The sequence below is a fragment of the Lytechinus variegatus genome, chromosome 6 (genome assembly GCF_018143015.1).
Source record: "Lytechinus variegatus isolate NC3 chromosome 6, Lvar_3.0, whole genome shotgun sequence".
Lineage (NCBI taxonomy): Eukaryota > Metazoa > Echinodermata > Echinoidea > Temnopleuroida > Toxopneustidae > Lytechinus > Lytechinus variegatus.
The window spans coordinates 34172395-34179497 of record NC_054745.1 but is presented as its reverse complement, the minus strand read 5'-3'; positions in this window follow the sequence as shown (position 1 = coordinate 34179497).

Sequence of the window (7103 nt, the reverse complement as noted above, 5' to 3'; positions counted from 1 at the left end):
CATGAATTAGCCTTACAGGTTTCTGAGAGGTTAGTCCTTTGGAACTTACAAAGCTAAGGGTGTTATGCTATTTATGAGTGAGAAAAGTTATGATTTCTTAGGCAAATTTCATGAGTTACTAAATTGAAATGTAATGCATGAGTGAACAGGAATAGTAATTTTAGTGTAGCATATTCATCTTGTGGACCTCAGAAGTGTCTTCGTGAGAGTCAGAGTAATGTGATGGTAATAATAATAATAATAATAATAATAGGCATTTATATAGCGCCATCTATCTAGAAATATTCTATTCCGAGGCGCGTTACAAGCAAGAGGGCGAGATATGCTAAGACTTGGTTAAAGGGGCATTCCTCTTCTTTTTGTCCTTTTACAGATTAAAACTTATATGTACCCTCCCCTCTCCATTTCCCATCCCCCCCCCCACCCTCTCTCTCTCTGTCTCACGTCCTGGATTGTAGCCTATTCAAAACTTAACTGCCAAGTGACTGGTGGCTGATGATCAGTTTTTTTATTGAATGATTACCAATAAATTGAATGATTACCAATAAATTTAATGATTATGATAATGAATGACGTAATTTATTGAAAAAAATGAATGTTTGAGTGATTACATTGCACAATGAATGAGTTGTTTTACTGATAAATTGTTGATAGGAAACAGTTGATGCCCCAATTCAGAATTAATCATTAAATCAACATTCTGCTCTGGGCTTCGCGCGTACATGACATTAATAGCCATAAGTCTCTCAATTAACAGGAGGGGAGGGCAGGAAAGAGGGAGGGGGCGGGGCTGAATGTTTTGTTGACCCTTATTCCATCAACCTACTTCTCCCACTTAAGTCCTACATGCATCTCACCCCCTATTCTTCCGACTCCCATGAACACATTGCTGAGATACACATGATAACATTGAACCCGGCAAAAGAGATCCCAATGATAAAGTTGAAATGCTGCCCAAAAAGTGTAATTTATGTTCACTCATGCATTAGAGTTCAATTTAATAATTCAAAAATTTGCTTAAGCAACCAAAACTAGTCACGAATGATCATTAATTATTTATCACAACGCCATTAACTTTGCAAGTTCGAAAGGATTTTTATCTCAAAAACTACAATAAATTAGAAGGCTAATTCCAGCCCACCCTAATTTTCATACCCTTTGTTTCAGTGGGCAGTGCTCGCTCAAGCATGAATAGTTTTCCAACTTTTAGGTGTCATTTGAAAGTTGACTATATTGGCTCTTCATATATGTAAGTCTTTTTCACTAAAGTGCTACATTTGTTATTTGGCAGTCATTTCAAAAGTGTATAGGTTTTTTTGGGACTCACTGTATATGTACTCGATTTGTTTGAAAAAACACTTTCTTATCCATTTTATAATCTATTTTAGGTCCTGCATTTCGAATATCTCCAGCCATCAGTGCTTAGTATTGATGATTGTAGAGCAGTTTTCTACATGTTCTACATTTCATTCTATTGGTTTTAATGCACAATTAATCTTAAAAATCAGATGTATTATTAAGCGTTAAATTTTGTGTTAGGAGACCCTAATATTAGCGTCCGTGAGGATTTTTCATTTATTTATTCCACTTTTAAAACAAATATCATAATATACGTAACAAATATGGTCATAAACATAGTGTATCAATGATAAAATTAAGTATCTAACATAAATTTGTAAGCGTAAGGTACACTATAAAATGTAAAAAAAGTGAGGAGCCTAAATAAAAAGCAGAGCTTATAGAAAATTAGGCTCCCAATGGGGAAAAATACAAGTTGTTACTTTAAGCGAACAAATGTGGAAACGGAATACATATTTATTACATAGATTGTTTTACACAAAATATATATCGAAAGGCATCAAGTTACCAGAAAATGATGAAATAGGAAAAAACGAATAGAAATAAAAATAGCAAAACCAAAAGAAATTGGAAAACGACCAAAAAGACGGCGGGGGGGGGGGGGGGGTCAAGGGATATAAAGAGTATAAAAAAGAAGGAATAGACAAAATTAATTAATTGCAGTCATCAGTACGATCCAGCATTGTACCTCTCCAAGAGGTATAACTTAAGCTTGCGTTTGAAACAATTGAGAGATGGGCTTTCAACCAGTTCGTTATTAAGGCTGTTCCAGAATTTGGGTCCTGTTGTAGTAAAGGTGCTATTAGCAAAAGCGGTTCTGGCTTGTAGGAGATGGTAATGATTAGCTTGTCTAGTTGAATGGGAATGTACGATGAAATTGCCTTGAAATAATGTCATTTTTTAATGTCAAATATTGTCATTCTTGAGTTCGAACATAAATATGCCAAGGTTGTACAAATATAAATCCGATATTTTTAAGATAAAAAAGGTCGTTTGTATGGGCACGAAATACAGCGTTATTGATTATTCTTATAACACGCTTTTGGACAATGTTGATTTTATCCAAGAGGGTTTTGGAGCTATTACCCCATGTTAAAATACAGTAATTGAAGTAGGGCAAGATTAGAGCAGAATAAAGTATACGTAACACATGAAAGGGTACAAAGTGCTTCAGTTTGTTTATCACACCAGTGTTACGAGATAATATTTTACATAAGGAATCAAACTGTACCCGCCACGTTAGCTTACTGTCAATGTATATACCTACAAATTTGGTAGAGTCAACCTGGGAGATGTTTTTGTTAAGGAAGCCTTGTTCATAAGTATACTACCGGGTAAAGTGGAAACCGAGTTGCTGAATAGCATAAAATTAGTTTATCAACGTTAAGGGACAATTTATTGGCCTGTATCCAATCAAAAACAGCTGTTAGTTCAGTATTAATGATATCTAAAAGAGCATTGGGGTTATGATGGGACAAAAAATATTGGAGTCATCAGCAAAAAGAATAAAATATAACATCGAACAGGAATTTTGTAAATCATTGATATATAAAATAAAAAGGAGCGGGCCTAATAACGAACCTTGTGGGACTCCACATCTAATGGTTTGAGAGGTTGATTCAACACCATTAATATAAACATATTGTTGTCTATCATAAATGTAGTCCCTGAACCACTCCAAGGCCTTTCCTCGAATTCCGTAGTGAGACAACTTGTATAGCAAAATATCATTGTTAATGGTATCGAAGGCCTTGGAGAGGTCCAGAAAGATACCCGCAGTATGTAACTTGCTGTCAAAAGCTCTGGCAATTTTATTGATGAATAACAAGAGTGCATGTGTTGTTGAATGTTGTCTGCGGAAACCAAACTGAGAACCTGAAAGCACATTATTGCTATTTGAAAAATCAATGAGGCGAGAGTAGACAATTTTTTCTAGTATCTTGGGAAAGCTGGTTAAAAGAGATATGGGCGATAATTTCATATGTAATGTTTATTGCCTTTCTTAAAGATATGTAAGACCTTGGAAATCTTCATTTTCTTTGGAACCGAGCCAGTTGTTAAAGATAAATTAAATATATGTGTTAACGGACAGACTATTTGGCAAATGACCTTTTTAATAAGGCATTTGTTACACCATCATATCCAGGGCTTTTCTTAAGCTTCAAGTTGCTTACAACGTCAATAACCTAAGTTTCTTGAACAGGAAGGAAAAATAAACTATGAACAATTTATTACGTATGAAAGAATGAAAAGGGGTTTTGGGATTAGGTATGTTTTCTGCAAGATTGGGCCTATGTTAATAAAAATGAATTGAATGCATTGGCAATGCTAGTCTGATCGTCAATGCATGTGCCTTCAAACTGGATGTCGTTAATATCATGATTATCATTATTTGTTTTATTTAAAACCTTATTAATTATTTTCCACGTACCACCAATGTTAGATCTAAATAAGGAGAATTGATTCGAAAAGTATTGTTCTTTTGCCATACGTAGAGTAGAAGTTAACATATTCCTGTAAAGTTTGTATCTCATTTTGTTAGTTTTGCTAGGATTTGCTTTGAATTTATAGAATAATCTGTTTTTCGCATTTATAGACCTGAGTAAACCTTTGGAAATCCAGGGTGATCTGGGTATCTTCTTATAATTTCGACGAGCAGAGCATTGGAGGGGGAAGGTGGTATCAAGTGTTTCAAAGAATATATCAATAAACTTATCAAAAGCTAGGTTGGAATCTTCGAGATTAAGTATCGGTTGCCAGCTAATAACCGAAAGACTTTCTTTAAATCTGTGAATGTTGTTCTCAGATAAAATCCGAAATTCAATGTTTTTAGATTTTGTTGATGGGGAGGAATGCTTCATGTTTGATATGAAGGAAAATATTGGAAAATGATCAGATAAATCAGAGACAATAATTCCAGAAAGGGAAGGAGTATGTATATTTGTAAAGATATTATCTATTAGGGTGTAGGAGTTATCAGTAACTCTAGTGGGCCTCGTGATGGCTGGAGTGAATGAATGTGTGAGTAACGTCTCGACAAAGTCTCTGCAATTTGAATTTTGGTGATATTGAAATAGGTTGATATTAAAGTCTCCCATAATAAAGCATGGGTTGTTACTGATGATAGGTGAGGACAATATAGACTGAAGTATGGATATAAACTGTGAGGAATCAGCGTTCCGAGGTCTATAAATTTCACCTATGATCATTTATTTATTTATTTATTTATTTATTTGTTTCTGCATGTCATGATAATTTACATAGTGTAACCATCACAAAATTGATTACATTGAATTTTACATAATAATAATGTATAATTATGATGATTAACATAACATTAACATAACTGATTTTAACAAGGTTGCAGACATGCAGTGGTATGACAAAATAAGCAGATGCTTGAGCTGTTGTCAGACCTTTGAATATATGAAATGCATACATAAATATAAAAACAATACTGAAAAGTCAAAACTAATGATTACTCAAAGAAGGGAAAGAAAAACAAAACAAAGAAAACTAAATAAACAAATTATTATGTTCCACAACTATTTACAAATATTTACAAGGAGTGTATGAGGCGTAATAATACTTGAAATTATATCAATCCTTAAGTTTAAAATGTACAGTACAACAAAATGTGTCTTGCTAAAGAAATTACATCTTAGAGACAAGTATGCGTTTTACCGCATTTTTGAAGGAATGCACTGATAATATATTCCTAATACTAGTAGGTATCGAATTCCAAACATCAGGTCCATAATGTCTGACAGATTTGTGAGCCAACAGTGTGCGAGGGTTATACAAATGCATATTAGATGCTTGTCTCGTGTGGTAGGTATGGATAGTATTATTTTGTTGAAACATATTGGAAAAGCAGGTAGGTAACACTTTGGCATTAAACCGATACATAAAAAGGGAAGTTTGAAGAAAATGGACATCATCAACAGTAAGACATGCAGCTTTATAAAGAGAGGGCGTGTATGATCACGGTAACCAATTCCAGCACAAATGCGAATTGCTTTCTTTTGCAACAAAAGAATTGGGTTTGTGACACTCGTTGATGTTGCCCAAAGAATATTGCAATATGACACATAAGGTAGAATAAGAGTATTGTACAACATGTAAAGTATTTTATAAGGTACAAGGTACTTAACTTTATACAGTATACCTATATTTCGAGAAATTGGTTTACTGATGTGTTTCATGTGATCATTCCAGTTAAGTTGATCATTGATATAGACCCCAAGGAACCTCGTAGATGTCTGTCTTTCCAGCAAAGCATTGTCAAGTTTCAATCTTAAATCATGATCAGCACATGACTTTCTGCCTTTGAAGTGTACATAATTAGTCTTTCTAACATTCAGTGATAACATATTACTTCGAAACCAATTAGATAATTTCGGAAGTTCGACATTAATGGTGTTTTCTAAGATATCAATATCACGGTGTGATAGGAAAACACTTGTGTCATCAGCAAATAATATATAATTCAATGTGTTTGATACCAAACAAATATCATTAATATAAATCAGAAATAATAATGGACCCAATATAGAACCTTGCGGCACACCGCACCTCATAACTGATATACCATAATTAGAATAGTTATAGCATGTGTATTGTCTTCTATTTGAAAGATAACTAGTAAACCAATTTAGGGCAACGCCCCTTACTCCCATATGTTGGAGTTTATAAAGCAGTATTGAGTGGTCAAGGGTGTCAAATGCCTTGCTCAGGTCCATAAATACACCAATAACGTGCTCGCGATTAGCCAGAGAACTAGATACATAGTCATAAAATTTGAACACGCAAGGTCTGTTGAGTGAGACCTGCGAAATCCAAATTGGTTGGGATTAAGTAGGTGGTTTTTGTCAAGAAAGGCAATCAGTCTATTATAAACAATTCTTTCTAGTATTTTTGAGCAACTAGGCAAAATTGAGATTGGTCTATAATTGCTTATAACGGTCATGCTTTCCTTTTTATGAACAGGAATAACCTTGCCTAGTTTAAGAGAGGAAGGGAATACACCAGTTAAAATGGACAGATTACAGATATGCAGTAAAGGAGTTAGGACTGAGCCAATTATTTGTTTTAACAATTCTGAACTTATTTCATCATGCCCAGATGACCTACTATTTTTAAGAGACTTAACAATGTTTAATATCTCAAGATGATCAGCTGGCTTAAGGAATATAGATGATTCGGACCTGTCTTGTAAATATTCTTTGTAATTAACTTCTACGGGAGTTATTTTCTTTGCTTGGTCAGGCCCAATGTTCACAAAGTAGCTGTTGAATCCATTTGCAATGTCATTATCAGAAGTAAACTCTTTATCCTTATGGACAAATTTTGTGGCAGGTTCAGACTTATTTCGCTTACATAATATATCTCTAACAACATTCCATGTCAAGGGCATGTTACCTCGAGCATTCTCAAACTGTCTAGAATAGTGCAAACTCCGTGATGACCGTATAATAGAAGTAAGCTTATTTCGGTACTTTTTGTATTTTTCAACGTGCTCTTGTGAAGGTTTCTTTACACTCTTTTTATATAAGACATTTCTTCTTTTGATAGATTGTAGTATACCTTTTGTAATCCATGGCCGTTTTCCTGTACTTCTATTATTTATTCTAACAAGTGGAATAGTCTTGTCCAAATGGTGATGAAAAATTTTACTAAATGATTCATAAGCCTGTTCAACATCATGACATTCCAATACATCCTCCCAATTATCTTCCTGACAA